General features: G+C 45.1%; 1 pseudogene; it reads left to right on the forward strand.

The window, feature by feature from the left end:
• The first annotated feature begins 1,301 nt into the window (after positions 1-1,301).
• On the forward strand, positions 1,302-11,391 carry LOC128056369 (glutathione S-transferase A1-like; annotated as a pseudogene).
• Positions 11,392-18,132: the final 6,741 nt, after the last annotated feature.

Below are 18,132 nucleotides of genomic sequence, written 5' to 3' on the forward strand. Positions count from 1 at the left end.
GTCCACTCCACACACAGGCTGCTGTAGACCAGGGGCTTTCAGACTTCACTGACCTGACAAGACCCAAGTACCTCTAACCACTGCAATGATCAAATGAGTGTGCCCACGTGCTTTCTTCCACCTGAACCTGCAACAAACACATAACTGAAACTGATAAACTCACGAAACGATGCTTTCTCTTAAAAACTGGAAAATTTCACAGTCCACTGAAGGATTGTCATGCCTATTTTGAAAAATGTTAATATGAAAAATGAAGCCAAGACTTGGGTTCATATAGAAATGGGTTTGAATCCCAGGTCTGCCACCAATTTTGTGCGAGTTACCCTAGAAATTTTGGTATCCCCAACTTCAAAGTGAGAGCAATGGCAAACTTCATAGCAGGTGATTCTTGTGGGGTTAAATGAAGACAAGTTTGTGAGAATGGGCAGTGCATGACAGACATAGAGCAAATGTCACTTCTACCCTAGACTGTACAGTTAATGCAGTAACAGCCCTTTCTCTAGACGTAAGATGCACCAAGAGAGGCAGAATGTACAATTCCAGGAAAATGGAAGGGCTTGGCATCCTGTGTAGGTGGAAAGAATCAGGATCTTCTGAGCAACAGTAAAGCAAATATGAGTCCTAATTTCAGCTTTTGAACAAATGCAGCATACTAGGGTAGGAGCTGAACATGGACTCTGTCTCCCCTTCCTCCTCCTCCTGTCTGTGAAGTCCTCTGGCTCTAAGTTCCCTCCTTCCCAGGCTCCCAGGACCTGCACATGTGTGGGTTCCCACCCTGCCCTGGTTTTAATCCATGGTGTGGATTCCCATGAATGTTATTTAAGCTCTGAGGTCCATTTCATCAACTGAAAAATGGAGATACTAACTATTCCATGGGATTCTTGTGAGGATTAAAGATATAATGCATTCAGAGTGGTCAGCATTGGGGCAGGACTATTAGGAATTTTGCAATAAATACTAGTTCTCTAATCCTTCCCCTCCCCGACACCAACCCATGCATCCATACCACAGACTCACCTCTTAGCCTGCCAAGAAAACAGATTTTACCCAGTGGAGGCTGGACAATGGTTTGGTGGAATTTCCTACAGCTGGCTATTGGGAGTGGGAATTTGGGCTAAGGAAGACATTCCAGGGACTCTTCCAACTGTCATGAGGAAGGCCAATTCTTCAGCATTGTTGGTACTGTTCAGCCATGTATCATAATGGCGTTAGCTTCTGTGTTTTTATTCTTTGTTCATTTCTTCATTCATCCATTCACTTGTTGGTTCATTAAGGGTTATAGGAACTAGGAGACTGCCATCATGGCAGGGAAGCCCATTTTTCATTATCTCAACGGACACGGCAGAATGGAGTGCGTTCAGTGGCTCCTGGCTGCAGCTGGAGTGGAGGTAGGTTTCATCTCCAGTTGGATCTAAACTGACCATGCATGCCTAGTCTCTTGGAGAAGGAAATAGCAACCCACTCCAGTACTCTTGCCTGGAAAATCCCATGGACTGAGAAGCCTGGTAGGCTACAGTCCACGAGGTTGCAAAGAGTCGGACACGACCGAGCGACTTCACTTCACTCACTTCATACTTTATCACTGGAGAAGGAAATGTCAACCCACTCCAGTGTTCTTGCTTGGAGAATCCCATGGACAGAGGAGCTTGGCGGGCCATGGTTCATGGGGTCACAGAGAGTAGGACACAACTGAAGTGACCAAGCATGCCTAGTCTCTCAGTCGTGTCCAAATCTTTGCAATTCTATAGGCCATAGCCTGCCAGGCTCCCCTGTCCATGGGATTCCAGGCAAGAACACTGGAGTGGGTTGCCATTGCCTACTCCAGGAAAATTGACTGTATCAAACTATTTTCTCACAGAGGAAATTTTCCTTATTAAATGATCTGCTAAGAATTTTACATTAAAAACATTTACTAGGTTAACAGATTTTTATTGAAATTTCTTCTTCTCAAGGACAATAAACAATAAAAATATCTTACACTGTTGGTGGGAATGCAAACTAGTACAGCCACTATGGAGAACAGTGTGGAGATTCCTTAAAAAACTGCAAATAGAACTGCCTTATGACCCAGCAATCCCACTGCTGGGCATACACACTGAGGAAACCAGAATTGAAAGAGACATGTGTACCCCAATGTTCATCGCAGCACTGTTTGTAATAGCCAGGACAGGGAAGCAACCTAGATGTCCATCAGCAGATGAATGGATAAGAAAGCTGTGGTTACATATACACAATGGAATATTACTCAGCCATTAAAAAGAATACATTTGAATCAGTTCTAATGAGGTGGATGAAACTGGAGCCGATTATACAGAGCGAAGTAAGCCAGAAAGAAAAACACCAGTACAGTATACTAACGCATATATATGGAATTTAGAAAGATGGTAATGATGACCCTGTATGCGAGACAGCAAAAGAGACACAGATGTATAGAACAGACTTTTAGACTCTGTGGGAGAGGGAGAGGGTGGGATGATTTGGGAGAATGGCATTGAAACATATATGCTATCATGTAAGAAACGGATCGCCAGTCTATGTTCGATACAGGATACAGGATGCTTGGGGCTGGTGCACTGGGTTGACCCAGAGAGATGATATGAGGAGGATGGTGGGAGGGGGGTTCAGGATTTAGAACTCATGTACACCCGTGGCAGATTCATGTCAATGTATGGCAAAACCAATACAGTATTCTAAAGTTAAAAAATAATAATAATTAAAAAATAAAATACAAAAATAAAAAATAAAAAGAAATTTTTTGTTTATTTGTTTTTGGCTGTGAGGCTTGCAGGATTTTAATTCTCTGACCAGAGATCAAAAGCAGGCCCACAACAGTGAAAGAAAGCCCATGCCTTAACCACTGAATTGTCAGAAAATTTCCTGAATTTTGATTTTTAGAACTGGAAATTATTTATTACATTCATGTAACAATTAGAAACGTGAATATTAAATACCAATTGATAGTAAGTAATTATTGTTAATATGTCATTTTAATATATTGTGGTTAGTTTTAAAATAAGTTTAATGATCTAGTAATATACCATGAAATATTTAAAGATGAAATGTATAACATCTCGGATTTGTTTCAAATTATTACCAGGGACCGGGGGTAGGTATATGGATGACTTGCGATTGGGTTGTGCTGATAATTATTGAAGCTGGTTGATGGTTACAAGGAGAATCATTGTATCTTTTATTTTGTGCATGCCACAAATTTCCATAGGAAAAGGAAAAAATATACATATTAGAAAAGAAAAGTAATTAAAGTTAAAACATAAATCAGAAATATAGAGCAGTGCTGATTGTAACAAACTGCCTATTGGATTTAATGCATTCACTCGGCAATGAATTTGTTGGGCACCTTGGAGAACCGGAGATCAAATTCCCAACATCTGCTGGATCATTGAGAGAGCAAGAGAGTTCCAGAAAAACATCTATTTCTGCTTCATTGACTATGCCAAAGCCTTTGACTGTATGAATCACAATAAACTGTGGAAAATTCTTCAAGAGATGGGAATACCAGACCACGACCTGCCTCTTGAGAAATCTGTATGCAGGTCAGGAAGCAGCAGTTAGAAGTGGACAACAGACTGGTTCCAAATAGGAAAAGGAGTACATCAAGGTTGTATATTGTCACCCTGCTTATTTAACTTATATGCAGAGTACATCATGAGAAACACTGGGCTGGAAGAAGCACAAGCTGGAATCAAGATTGCTGGGAGAAATATCAATCACCTCAGATATGCAGATGACACCACCCTCATGACAGAAAGTGAAGAGGAACTAAAGAGCATCTTGATGAAGGTGAAAGAGGAGAATGAAAAAGTTGGCTTAAAGCTCAACATTCAGAAAACAAAGATCATGGCATCTGGTCCCATCACTTCATGGCAAATAGATGGGGAAACAATGGAAACAGTGGCTGACTTTATTTTTCTGGGCTCCAAAATCACTGCAGATGGTGACTGCAGCCATGAAATTAAAAGATGCTTACTCCTTGGAAGGAAAGCTATGACCAACCTAGACAGCATATTAAAAAGCAGAGACATTATTTTGCCAACAAAGGTCTGTCTAGTCAAGGCTATGGTTTTTCCAGTGGTCGTGTATGGATGTGAGAGTTGGACTGTGAAGAAGGCTGAGCACCGAAGAATTGATGGTTTTGAACTGTGGTGTTGGAGAAGACTCTTGAGAGTCCCTTGGACTGCAAGGAGATCCAACCAGTCCATCCTAAAGGAGATCAGTCTTGGGTGTTCATTGGAAGGACTGATATTGAAGCTGAAACTCCAATACTTTGGCCACCTGATGCGAAGAGCTGACTCATTGGAAAAGACCCCGATGCTGGGAAAGATTGAGGGCAGGAGGAGAAGGGGACGACAGAGGATGAGATGGTTGAATGGCATCACTGACTCAATCCACATAAGTCTGGGTAAACTCCAGGAGTTGGTGATGGACAGGGAGGCCTGGCCTGCTGCGGTTCATGGGGTTGCAAAGAGTTGGACAGGACTGAGTGATGAACTGAAGTGCCAGGTTTCGTACCAGGTCCTGGAGATACAAGAATGGTCAAGATAGACACAGTCCCTACCCTCAGGCCGCTTATGCTCTAGTGAGGATGCAGACACGTAAATGGGTGATTAAAAGAGGACTGGGAGCACCTAGGAGGACACCGAAAACCTGAGTGTAAAAACGCTGTATTCTCAGTAGTAAACGGATAGGTTTCCTTGGGACTCTGTTGAGTGCTGCCCTCTAGAGGTGTCACTCAGAAAAGCACTTCTCAGCCCAGGTCAGAGGGAGCCAGCAACTCTGTGAGGGTTTCCTGGGGAGGGAGTCGTGGACAAAATTCAGAGATCTAGTCCCTTAGTGGAGACCACGGAGAAGGCAATGGCAACCCACTCCAGTACTCTTGCCTGGAATATCCCATGGACGGAGGAGCCTGATAGGCTGCAGTCCATGGGGTCGCTAAGAGTCGGACATGACTGAGCGACTTCACTTTCACGCATTGGAGAAGGAAATGGCAACCCACTCCAGTGTTCTTGCCTGGAGAATCTCCCAGGGGGAGCCTGGTGGGCTGCGGTCTATGGGGTCACACAGAATCGGACACGACTGAAGCGACTTAGCAGCAGCAGCAGCCGCAGCGGAGACCAGTAAAGGAGGACTTCAGGTGAGGTGGCGTCCTGCAAAGGGAACCTCTAGTGTGTTCCCTTAGCTTCCTAAAAACATGTTTACCTAAGCCTCAGATTACACTTTCTCAATTGCTTCAGGAATGCAGGGCACATTAGCTTGGTCCGTTTTCAAGTATGTAAATCAACAAGTACACAGAAAATTCCAACACTGCCGTTCTAGGTTGTTAAATCTATAAATCAACAACCAACATTTTTCCCCGCGGTTCAGCCTTGGGGTTCAAGGATGTGTTCAGAGTCCCTGGGCGGGATGAGTTCAGCACAGGACGGTGAAGAAGGGGGAGACGGATGAGAGCATCCAGGCTTCCTCTTGTCCAGCCCAGCCTGAAGGAGGAGGGTGTGGGGCTCGACTGACCAAAGATCGTTGGAATTCTGGGTTCTCTGGGCCCAGAGCCTGATCCTCACAACCCCATTCATCTCCATCAGTTTCACAAGAAACAGCTGACCAGCCAGCCCCTTCTCACAATGACTACCCATCCATCGCCTCTCAGGGTTGTCTTGAACTGGGTGCTTTATAAATTGTTGCCCACACACTCACTATCTGTATGGTCTCACCCTATGGGATCATGTCAATCCATAATAAACTACTCAATGAGTCAGTTAGAAATCCCCAATTCTCAAACTTTTCACCATCAAGACACAAGTTTAAAATAAAAAATTGAAAGGAGGGAGGTAATATACAGCAGAGGACCCTGGTGGCAGCCTCTTGGGGGTCAATGGCTCCATGGATACACCATACTCGGGGACACCCCAAAATCCTATCCTGATCTCACAGGGAGAGAAAGGCTTTCCAGAGACATTAAAACTCCATAACTAGAACTTTCCAGTCCCTTCCCTCCAGTGATATTCCCCTCCCCCCATATCATTACCTAATCACTGACAGAGGTGGGGACAGGGTAGAGGTGAATTAACCTGCAAAATAGGCAGTTAGTTGCTGCAACCCATGCTTTTATCTTGGTGGCTCTAATCCAAATCTCCAAATGGCCTTGATCACTGTCCTCTGTGCACCGGCCTAACTTGGAAATCCTACAGTGTCCACAGTGGGCACCAGACACAGGCCATGCAAGTTCAGCAATGCTATGGAATAAAGTAACAAAAACTTATCACTTCTTTCTGCTTTTCAGTTTGAAGAGAAAGTTATAGAAAAACCAGAAGACTTGGATAAGTTAAAAAATGGTAAGCCCAGGAACTAAATTCCTCTGATGGGAGTATCCAGTAGAAGTCTTAAGGTGAGGTTTCAACAACACCAATGTCATAGGTGTGCATGGTGGGAGTGGGGTTAATAAAGAGGGAGAAATATGGTTAAAAGTAAAAGGTTGAGCTCCCTGAAAAGGTCTTGCAACTCACTTGGGACTAGGAAGGGCTGGAACTCAAGTGTTTGTTAAAGGAGCCAGCCCCAGTGCCTGTGAACGCTCTCTCTGTGCTCTCTCTGCCTTTCTGCATCGTGAGTGACTGTATCTGTTAGGATCATACAGCACTCCCACCTAAGGTCAGGAAAAGGTGTTCATCTGAGAAAAGAAAGGAGAAACAGGTCCAGAAGTTGCTGTGAGTCTGGGTTTGGCAAAGTAACATCCTAGCAATAATGTAGATTCCGTGAGCAGAGAAAGGGCAAACTCTCTGAAAACACGTCTTATGTGTTCTGAGATTTTCTCTGGGATGACCATTAAACATCAACTGGTTGGCACACTTGCTGCAGCCTCTTCCAGCTTCTTTCTAAAACATACATGAAGACAAATCAGCCCAGATTTACAAGGGATCGCCCATATGTCTGAATGGGAAATAAAAGGATAAATGAAATAATAGGATAGAAAGTAAAAGGCAAACCAAATGCCATCCTGCTTAACCCTACCAGGTCATTTTAGTGTTTCACTTTGTATCTTCAGTTATTTCAGCAAACATTTGCTCATCTTAAAAGGGTGCAACATATCCAACATTTCACCCTTCTTTTTTACTTTCAAAAGATGGGAGTTTGATGTTCCAGCAAGTGCCAATGGTTGAAATTGATGGGATGAAGCTGGTGCAGACCAGAGCCATTCTCAACTACATTGCCACGAAATACAACCTCTACAGGAAAGACATGAAGGAGAGAGCCCTGTATGGTAGTTTTTAGTTTTTTCATCAACAACTAGTAGGAACAATTTAGGTCCTTCCCTACTGAGCAGATCAAGGCAAGGCATCATGACCAACAGGATGGTATAAGCCTTGTGGGGCATCACTGAGTCCAGTACAGCAAAGACCTATGAGTATGAGGGAAGAGTAAATAAATTTGGAGTGAAATCAACTGCCTATGGAAGAGGATACCGTCCATGGATATAGCACAGTGACATGGCTGGTCTGTGAAGCGAAGAGGATGGTAGAACCAAGACTCCAGGGGTTCAGGCTTGTTTGAACTGGACACCCACCAACAGCCAGAGACAAGGGACAAAGCATCTGAGTACCTAGAAGGGAAAGCTTAGAAAGGGAAGGATCTAAAGGAGTTGGTTCTTGAATTCCAAAAATTCCAAGAATGGTGACTAGGAACTCATTATCCCTTTACATGGACTGGCCACTAGACAAGGGTTAGCAGAGCTTGAGCTCAATATGGTAAGGTTACATCAAGCATTTTGATATAGTTTTAGTTGGCCAGATTTTTCAGTACAACTATATCCTGGGGGTGAGGGGTATTCTCTCAGTTGTGATGGGACTACACGATTGAAATTAAAATCATGTAAGGAACTTCCCAGGTGGCTCTAACAGTAAAGAACTTGTTTGCAACGCAAGACGTGGGTTTGATCCCTGGGTCGGGAAGACCCACTGGAGGAGGGCAGGCAACCAACTCCAGTATTCTTGCCTGGAGAATCCCATAGACAGAGGATCCTGGTGGGCTATAGTCCACAGAGTCACAAAGAATCAGACATGACTTAGCACTCAAAGAACTATTGCACTTACTCTAAAAGTTAAACATAGAGTTACCATATGACTCAGCAATTCCTTTCAAGAGGATTAAAAATATCCCACACTAAAAGTTATGCTCAGAAGTTCATAGCAGTGTTGTTCATAATCAATAATTAGAAACAAAGATGTCCATTAACTGATGAATGAAAAAACAAAAGCTGGTACATCCATACAGTGGGATATTATTCAGCCATGAAAAAGGAATGAAAGGTACAGTCTTGAGAAATTAAAGAAAAACAGAGTCTGGCAATAGTATGTGGAGAGTGTTATGGAACCAGGTTCTATGGGAAAGAACTGGAGGAAGTGCTGGTATTGGGACTCTAAATGGACCTGGTGTTCTAACAGGATGAGAGAGGAAGAGGGATGTGACTGGGACTGAGGTGCCAGGACTCTGTCTGGACATGACTGAGGTGGTACTAACACATCACACTAACCATGCTCAGACCATGGCACAGCAGAAATGGCACACCCAGGTGTGGTCCCGTGGTTACCTGTGCCGATTCCACCCGATTCTCTCATGCCTGTGACTATGGACGGGTCACTGATGTGCTCTGTCCCTATATTTGGTCATGTGTACAACAAAAATATTATACATATGTTTACCTTGATGGCTTGTTCTAAAATGGAATGCTAAAATTAATTGTAAGAAACCAAGGTAAATGACTGGCGTAGAAAAATGCACGAATGGAGAATTACTTTGCTACCTCTCAATGTCTCATTCTTACCCTTTCCAAAATCTAAGGCAGAGACATTTGACAATTTGGTCATTTTATCTTTTCAGGATTGATATGTATTCAGAGGGTGTGGCAGATTTGGGTGAAATGATCTTGGTTTTGCCACTGTGCCCACCTGCTGAAAAAGAGGCCAAGCTGAGCCTAAGCTGAGAAAAGACAACAAACTGTTATCTCCCTGCATTTGAAAATGTAAGTGGACTCTTCAGCATTTCTGGCAGTGAGGTCAGAGGACGAAGAAAAATAGTGCCTGGCTTGGCCAGGGCATTAACCTTCACCTCTGTGAGCCTTTCTAAATACTAATGTAGTACTCTGAGTCTCAGGGCACTTGATAAAAATTGAATGTGTAGAAGAATTGTACTAGTTTTACCCAAGTTATAATTTTTCAGCCAAATTTCTATTTACTCAAACCCAGTCTGGAATTCTCTACTCAATGGAATTTCATGGTTATACTTAGAGCTTGGGCTTTGGAAGCTCTGAGAGCCACACTGGAGCCTGGAGTAGATGGATCCTCAGAACATGGTGCAGGGGCCTTGATTCAAAAAGAGCATGATGTCAGCAATACATCAGAAAATATTCTGGTGTCCTGTGTAGGGAGACATGAGACCAGCGGCCCGTCAGGAGAATGTGGTAGTGTTTTGGGGATGATTGACATGTATCTAGATAGATATGGAGGCAGTGGGTTGGAGAGAAAGAGACAGAGGAACAATTGTTCAGGAAAAAGTAATCTAGATATTTTGGGACATGACTCTCAGACTTTTGAAGAAAGTGAAATAAAATCAGTGAAGTAGTGTTCCGTCATTATGCCTAGTATGTATTTTAGTTTTTTCTGTTTGAACGTTTCATGATCAAAACTACCTGAAATCAGGCTCAACTTCAAGCATGAACCACCCACCCCCTCAGAAAAAAAGATTGTAAGACCAGAAAATGAGAGCAAAAGAGATGAGAAGGAATACAGAGTCTGCATTAGTTTGCTCAGGGTGGTAGAAGGCTGTCATGAAGATGGAGACACTGCCCAAGGATGAGGGAGAGAAGGACAGAGAGAGATGGATGAAGGGTCACGTTGCGGAGTTCAGGGCTGCACACTTGAGGGTGTGCAGTCCACAAAAACACGGTGCAGATGGTGCTAAGGCCTTGGCCCCGTGGAAGAAGAAGTAAGGCAGCCACAGCGAGGAGGGAACAGGAAAAGGAAATGGTGGTCTGCCTTCCACTGGGGATGAGGAGGGAACAGCAAGAACCTGCCTGGCCCATCTCTGAGTTGGAGGGAGCAGAAAGTCTGAGGTTCCTACCCGCCCAGCGAGGGGCAGAGGGGGACGTGGGGCTGGGTGAGGGGCAGGGGAGGGGCAGGGGTCCAGCCTGCCAGGACCTGCATCCCTGATCTGTCCCCTCCATTCCCCAGGGGCTGAAGAGCCACGGACAAGACTATCTGATGGGCAACAAGCTGAGCAGGGCTGACATCCACCTGGTTGAACTTCTCTACTATGTGGAAGAGCTGGACCCTAGCCTTTTGGCCAACTTCCCTCTGCTGAAGGTGAGCTCTCCCACGGCCCTGGGGGCCAGCCACACCCCCACTCGGCATCTGCTCTCTGGACCCTGGGACTGGGGTGCTAGGGTCCCCATCCCTTTCCAGACTCGCTGCCCCCCGGTTTCCTCGGTTCACTCCAAGGCCCTGGTCTGGAGTGTGGAAAGAATCTGTCAAGCCAAGGACATCGGAGGTGCACTCTGCCCCACAGAAAACGCCGTCCCTTTTACCAGGAGACAGACCCAGGGCTGGATCTCTCTTGGCCCCTCTTCCACTTCAGCCTCTGTCCTCATTTCCTCTTCGCTCCCCTCTGTCCCACGTGTGTCCCTCTTTTCCTGAGTCTGTCTGAGTGGGTTTCCTACCATCTCACTTCTTCCCCTCAGTTCCTGATCCTTCTCTCACACGTTGATTTCTCTGTCCCCGTTTCTCTCTCTGAGGGCAGATTGCCTCCGACTGACCTCACACACGACCTTTCATGTTTTCTGTCTTCGGTTCCAGCCCTGTGTCCTAGCTCTTCTTGTCTTGACATCTGGAGCCTTAATCTGTGCTGATATCTGACACACTCCTCTTTGTTACACTGCACTTGAGGGTGAACCCTTCAGGATTGGTGTGTAGGAAGATCTGAAAGCCGAATGGAGTGTTACACTAAGACCTCTCTGGGGAGAACACTTCTGGGCTGTCCCCTTCCTGTCTCATGGGCCTCCTCCTGGTGCTGATGGATGGTCCTCGGCTGGCTCTTGTCTAGGAGGGTCTCAGAGTCCCTTCTGGCCTGCGCCAGTGACACGGCTGCTCTTTAGCTGCATTCTGAGCTGTGCTCTCATGCATTGCAGGCCCTAAAAGCCAGAGTCAGCAATCTCCCGGCCGTGAAGAAGTTTCTGCAGCCTGGCAGCCAGAGGAAGCCTCCCACCGACGAGAAAAAAATAGAAGAAGCCAGGAAGGCTTTCAAGTTTTAATAAAGCTGGCGGCTGGCGGGGCTGTCTGGGACAAATTTGAAATTTTCTAACAATGAAACAATAAAGCTCCTGTGAGCAGATTTACTTCCAATGTGTTCTTTTTCACTATGATCTCCTTCTCGCCTTCAAGGTTTGGAATTAAAAGACAAATAAGAACAAGAAACAGATTATATATTCCCTTAATATTTTGCAAGGATCATCCTATAACATCTGTCACATAGCCTATCAAAGAGAAAAGTGTAACAGTTTATATCTGACAGTCAGGTTTTCTCAGGAAAGAGCTACCTTTCTGGGGTCATGGCAGAAAGACATTTTGTTTAATTCTTTGAGAGATAATTTCCATCTGATAATAAAAATGTCTTTGCTGATGCATTTTTGAACAACTCTTTTGTCTATTGTGGGCCCTCCAGTGTTCTGGGAGGTGGGGAAATAATGAGAACCCAGTGGACCCAAACTCTGTGCTCAGGGGACCCTGCTGTGGCCGATGGTCATCACAGCTCTGCTGCAAGAGGCTCTGTGGGGCTCTGCACAAGGGCCTCACCCGCATTTGACAAGGTCCCCAAGATCAGACCTCTATGACACAGGTGACGTGTGTGAATTTGATGTGAATGAATATATATGACATCATTTCCCCTGGCCTCTCATGGAGCCAGGGAGCCTGGATTGGCTCTGGTCACATGTGGGGCCTGCAGTGAACACTCCCCAGGAAACCTGACCTTCAGAGTCTCGAGTTCTCTTCTTCCTGGAGTGAGCTGCCTGCCTCACCCTCACCCCGGAACCCCCAGGTGAAGGGGCGGGGCCAGAGCTGATAGACACATGGGGTCCCTGACTGCCCTTCCCTCCCTGTGGTCTGTTCTCTACTGACATCAAAATATTTTTCTAAAATGTAAGACTGAGAATCACCACCCTGTTTTACCTCCCTCAGTGACTCTCGCTGCCCACGGCGTGTCCTCCTCCCTTCCCTCCTCAACCTCCGAGTGCCAGTCCCATCACACAAGACGTGTGGGGGCCGCCTCCTTCTTGCCTGGGCACCTTTGTTCCCTCCCAGGCCAGCTCCACCCCGGTGGCCAAACTGAGCTCTGTGCTCCCTAGGGAGACCTGGACGCACCTCTTTGCTTCCCCCAGAGCCCAGTAAACCCCCTGAAGGCCACTGGCTTCCCTCAGCATCTGTGAGTTCCTGATGGGGGCCCAGCCCTGTGTAATCCCAGGGCTCCACCGTGAATCGTTGTACCTCCACACACTCCTCCATGGCCCAGGGGTCTGGGCTGTGGGAATGCCTCACAGTGCCCACCCACTCTCATCTGCCTGACAGCTCTATTCATTCATCCAAGTCTTCAAGACCAAGATGTTCATATCACTCCAATGCTATGGACAGACCTTGCTCTGATCCTAATGCAAATCAACCAACTGCACATAAGTCTTTATGAGACATTGGGAAAATTAGAATGCTGAACATTTAATCAAATGAATGAACTTTAATTATAAAAGATATAAATTATGAAATTTTAGTGTGATCGAATAGTGTGATTATGTTTAAAAAAAGAGTCCTTACCTCTTAGAGGTAAATTTAATAATCGTGGGATGGATGCCGTCATACGCTGTGTAGGATTTGCTGCACAGTAATCCTGTGCTCTGGGGAAGTAAACAGGTCTGTGTGTTGGTTTTCTACAGCTGTATCAACTTACTACAACTAGGGGGCTTAAAACAACATGATGAATTCTCTCACACTTTTGGAGGCCTGAAGCCAAAGTTAAGGTACTGCGTTGCCTCTGGACACTCTTGGGAGAAGTCTTCCCTGCCTCTTCTGGATAGGGAGCCTGGCGTGCTGCGATTCATGGGGTCGCAAAGACTCGGACATGACTGAGCAACTGAACTGAACTGAACTTTCCATGACCCATGGCCACATCACTTCCATCTCTGCCTCCATCTTCACATCACCCATATGTGTGCGTCTGTGTATTTTCTCTTCTGCTGTAAGCACGCTTGTTGTTGGGTTTGGGCCTATCTATATAATCCAGGATAGTCTCACCTCAGGTTCCTTAATTGCATTTACAAAGACTCTTTCTCCAAACTCTGTCCCATCCAGAGGTTCCAGGTATTTAGACGTGGACATTTTTTTTCTTTTGGAGACCACTATCGTGGCTCAGATTGTAGAGAATTCACCTGTAACTCTCTAAAGGAGATCCAGTTTCAATCCCTGGGTCAGGAAGATCCCCTGGAGGATGGAATGGCAATCCACTCCAGTATTTTTGCCTTGAAAACCCCAGGGACAGAAGAGCCTGGAAGGTACAGTCCATAGGGTAGCAAAGAGTCGGACACGACTAAGCATGAACCCATGTCATACAATGTTTCGGACGTACTTACATGAAAAAATTACTTATTAAGTGTCTGAAGTTCATATCTAACTGGGTATCCTATATTTATCTGCAACTCAGGGTGAAGAGTATGGCAGAGGTCCATGTGAGCCTTCATGACCACAGCCCCTTGGTGTCCCCACAGTAGATTTTATAATCTGCTTTAGTGCCCATCTCCAATTCATGAGAGCCAATTCAAGACAAGTAAGTTTTCTCCGAAGGCCATCCTTCATCGACTGGCAAGAGGATACAATCAACTTGAAATATTGTGTTTAATCTTTAATTGTGGATCTTGAAAAGAAGTTATTAACAAGCTGTATCCTGATAAGAGAACAATTTGCCTTTTTCTTTTTTAATCTAGTGTAGAACCAGGGGCCCTGAATACCACGGGAGTAGCTTTTCCTTAACAGGACTCTGCCCCTTCCAGAGAGGAGGAGTCAGCCCGTCAAATGTAACAAGAGCTTATAAACACCCATGAACTTAGCACTGAGGTGCTGAGCCAAGTGGGAGACAGACTTTCGTAAGGTAAATATTGATATTGCATGTTTGTATAATGTTGCCTTAGCACAAGAAAAACTGTTTCACGCTCATATGTGCCTTCTTGCTGTGGTTGGGGGACATTCAAGTTGTTTAGTCAATTGCTGTTGGATACAGAAACGTAAAAGTGAAGAATGTAGAAAACTAAGCATGAGAATTTAGATCTGAGAAAAATTAATGATATGAGGGGGAAAGAGGATGGCAGAATTTTAGACGATCAGAGAGTGTGACCAGTACGAGAGGGGAGAGCAGGCGTTTATGCTAAAGCTGCCTGCTCCGTAGACACAGTCGACACACAGCAGGTGTGAATTGCAATGTGGTAATACTATGTGGACTTGGAAACTCAAAATTAAGATTTAACTATAAGAGGAATGACTAAGTGACTGCCAGCAAAACTGGATTTTAACTCAGTCTTTGCTTTGACTAGCCAGCTGGCAAGTCCCCCTCTGTCTCTTGTGGGGCTCAAGCAACTCATGGGAAACCTAGAAATTGGCTGGAGCAGGGTTTATCAACCTTAGCCCTACTGACATTTCAAGCTGGGTAATTCTTTGTTGCGGGGACCTGTCCTGTATAATGTCTTTTTTTTTTTTAAGTTAAAAATATTTTCTATTAAAAAAATTAAAATAAATTAAAAAAATTTGCTATAGAAATGTACATTGAATTAGGCTTAAGGAATGTACTTGACAACAGTGTTAACATATATATTGATATTTCTTCAAATTTCCAAACTTGATGCCCTCAGATACTTGCAGTGATAGGCTGTTTAAAAGTTTTAAGAGAAACTGTCACTTCATCAATATGGATGACACAATGAAGATTAATAATCTCACTTTCCCTTTGACTCTGTACTTGTAGAAAGAACACAGGCTGTGGGAGAGGTTCCTTCCTCATGTCGTGACCGCCCGGAAAGTAGACTAGAAGATAAACGAGGCTACAGCAGAATTAAATCCGGTGGACAGAGGAGCCTATTAGGCTACAGTCCGTGGGGTCGCAAAGAGTCGGACACGACTGAGCAACTTCACTTCACTTCACAAAATACCTTATCCTGGAAGCTTACATAGTTTAGGAGGCAGCTGCATCAATCATAGATGTTTCCAACTAAATATCCAATAAATGTGCCTGTTAAAATAACAGGGCTGTAGCATGAAATGAGAAAGCAGTGACGACATATATATGCTATCACGTGTAAAATGGGAAGAGTGGGAAGCTGCTACACAGGGAGCCCAGCCTGGCACTCTGTGACCACCTAAGGGGGTGGGATGGGGGTGGGGAGGGAGGCTCAAGAGGGAGAGGATATATATATATCAGTTCAGTTCAGTTCAGTCGCTCAGTCATGTCCGACTCTTTGCCACCCCATAAATCGCAGCACGCCAGGCCTCCCTGTCCATCGCCAACTCGCGGAGTTCACTCAGACTCGCGTCCATCGAGTCAGTGATGCCATCCAGCCATCTCATCCTCTGTCGTCCCCTTCTCCTCCTGCCCCCAATCCCTCCCAGCATCAGAGTCTTTTCCAATGAGTCAACTCTTCACATGAGGTGGCCAAAGTACTGGAGTTTCAGTTTTAGCATCATTCCTTCCAAAGAAATCCCAGGGATGATCTCCTTCAGAATGGACTGGTTGGATCTCCTTGCAGTCCAAGGGACTCTCAAGAGTCTTCTCCAACACCACTGTTCAAAAGCATCAATTCTTCGGCGCTCAGCCTTCTTCACAGTTCAACTCTCACATCCATACATGACCACAGGAAAAACCATAGCCTTGACTAGACAGACCTTAGTTGGCAAAGTAATGTCTCTGCTTTTGAATATGCTATCCAGGTTGCTCATAACTTTTCTTCCAAGGAGTAAGCATCTTTTAATTTCATGGCTGCAATCACCATCTGCAGTGATTTTGGAGCCCAAAAAAATAAAGCCTGACACTGTTTCCACTGTTTCCCCATCTATTTCCCATGGAGTGATGTGACCGGATGCCATGATCTTCGTTTTCTGAATGTTGAGCTTTAAGCCAACTTTTTCACTCTCCTCTTTCACTTTCATCAAGAGGCTTTTTAGTTCTTCTTCACTTTCTGCCATAAGGGTGGTGTCATCTGCATATCTGAGGTTATTGATATTTCTCCCGGCAATCTTGATTCCAGCTTGTGTTTCTTCCAGTCCAGCGTTTCTCATGATGTACTCTGCATAGAAGTTAAATAAGCAGGGTGACTATATATATATATATATACATGTATATATATATATATAAAATTGTGACTGATTACAGTTATTGTACAGCAGAAATCAACACAATATTGTGAAGCAATTATCTTCCAATTAAAAAATTTTTATATTAAATTTAAAAAGACCACAGGATTGATGGAAAAAGCTGGATAGAGTGCAGACTGAGGAGTAATGAACCATCAGACGCACATGGGAGGCAGCCCCACCACCCCCAACATCAGAGACACCTCTGGTCTCTCCCCAATTATGTGGCACCCTTCCACCTAGTTTTAACAACCAACAATGTCCTCAGACATTGCCAAATGTCCTCTGGGCTGGGGGAGCAAAATCAGCCCCAGTTAAGAATCACTGGTTCATATGACTTTCAGACTCTTAAACACAGGAAGTCTGGATGTGAAAGCTAGATATTATGGGAGCAGAGAATTAGCTTCCAAGAGTAAAGAAATTCACCTGACTGGAAGGTACAAGTCATTCGAATCAGAATGCAGAGCAAACAATGCTCTGTTACCAGTATTACTATTGGGGGTAAATCAAAAGGCTGAGGCAGGAGAGGTTCAGTGAGATCCTGTGAAGGTCCTAGAGTTGCTCAGGGCATGGCAGTTCACAGGGGAAATAAGGTACCTAAGTCTGAAAAGAGAAGATACTGAGACTGGGTAGAGAAGAAGTGTTGTAGCCACGCATTCAGGAAAAGGACTCACTCAGAAGGACAGTGCAGATAGTGGAGTGCCGTTTATTACACCGGCGGGCCCAAAGCAGTCTCCTCTTGGCCAAGGACCCCGGCCAGTATTTGTGAAAACCTTATATACCCTAAGCGTATGTGTCTAAACCCACCTCCCCAATTTCCCTGAAACTAATCTGAACAAAGGAAAAAGAAAAATACAATCATAGTCAACCCGAGATTCATATGCCTTAAACCTAGGTAGTTAACAGTGGACAATTATCAATAGGCTTGTGGTCATTCCCCAATAAACATAATAGAATGTATGATGCTATTTGGTTACACAGATATAGGTGATGGAGAGCCCTGGGGCTCTTCCTTCTGGGGGCCTGTTTTTCCAGTTGGTATGTCGTTTGCATAGATACTGGGCATATAGCTCAAAGTCCACAGTCTGGCCCAAGATGGAGTCTTGCTTTCAAGATAGAGCCTGTTCTGTTTCCTCCTTCAGAAGTACTGTGCAAGATGCTACAGAGAGCAATGTTTCGATGGGGATGAGGTTTGACCCCATGAGAGTCACTGGCTTGGAGGCTGAGATGCTATGGCGCTGGGGCCAACCGGGGCAGGTGGGCAGCACCCTCTGCTTTCTCAGCCTGCAGCCTCTGCCCTTGTTCTCACTTGCTTCGCTGAGAGAATCATGGTCCTTGGCGTCGAACCGATTCAAGTGAAGTCATTGCAGGGCTCTTTGTGTGCTGTCAGTTGTCTACAAGCCTGTTTTTCCGACTAGATTGCAACCCCTCCAGGGCAGGGACCACATCAGATTCCTCTTGTGTTCCCCACCAGCCATCATTTCTTAGTGCAGCCAACTGCCCAACGAGTGTTAGTTGAGGAGGTTTGAAGGAAACTTGTTGAGAAGGAAATCCGTGGACAGGTCAACCAGAAAGAAGATGCTGAAGAAAGATCAGTGAAGGGACAGGAGGGTGGAGAGAAGGGTACTGAGTGGGAGCCCCTGGACTCCTGCTATAGAAAGGGGTGGGCTTCCCATTGCCATGGCTGGAACCC

The sequence above is a fragment of the Budorcas taxicolor genome, chromosome 11, assembly GCF_023091745.1.
Source record: "Budorcas taxicolor isolate Tak-1 chromosome 11, Takin1.1, whole genome shotgun sequence".
Classification (NCBI taxonomy): domain Eukaryota; kingdom Metazoa; phylum Chordata; class Mammalia; order Artiodactyla; family Bovidae; genus Budorcas; species Budorcas taxicolor.